This window comes from Fulmarus glacialis, unplaced genomic scaffold (genome assembly GCF_000690835.1).
Source record: "Fulmarus glacialis isolate BGI_N327 unplaced genomic scaffold, ASM69083v1 scaffold19390, whole genome shotgun sequence".
Lineage (NCBI taxonomy): Eukaryota > Metazoa > Chordata > Aves > Procellariiformes > Procellariidae > Fulmarus > Fulmarus glacialis.
Window position 1 is genome coordinate 6,677 of NW_009188528.1, and position 742 is coordinate 7,418.

Genomic DNA, 742 nt, shown 5'->3' on the forward strand with positions numbered 1-742 from the left:
AGCCAGAGCTGCCGCTGGACCTGCCGGCACCGTCCTGCCACACGGCCTCTGCAGCGATCGGCAACGGGCCCAATCATCTGATTATCGAAGGCCGCGGTAACACCCGCCCTGCCCATACAATTCAGGCTGGGCTGGCTCTTCCCTCCAGACCGTTACGCTACTGTGGCTGCTCCCCACAACCACCCCAGAGCCAGGCACTCCCCTGCCCCAGCAAGGGCTGGTTTTGCTGGTTCTCCATCCTCCAGGGATGCGGCCGGCACGTGGCACCACCAGCTGCTGCGTGGCACAAGCTGGCGGGGCCCGGAGCTGACACCGACTGCCCCAGCACCACTCAGAGCGGGCAACAGGCAGCGAGCCTGCCGGCCCCCGTAGCAGCAGCCTTCGCTGCCATAAAGCTACAGCCCCTGGGAGAAAGACTGCACCGCTCCCGGGTACACCCAAAGGTGTTTGGCTTCTGTTCGTAACAATTCTACAGTCAGAGCGTTACTTGGACACAGGCACAATTTAGGAATGGCCACAACTTAGATGATTTTGTGTGAAAATTAAACCGAGCGATGAGCGAGAAGCTCACCGGGCATTTAACGCAACCGCTTTGGTTTCAAAGTTCACTAAAACTCTGCCAAAGACAGGAAGTTTCACTATCTTTTCGCTTGTTCTTTGCCCACTTGCTCAGGTCTCTGCATCGCAGCTTCCCCTCCGGCTTATGTGGGTTTCCTTTAATACAGCAGAAGGTGGGCGAGAA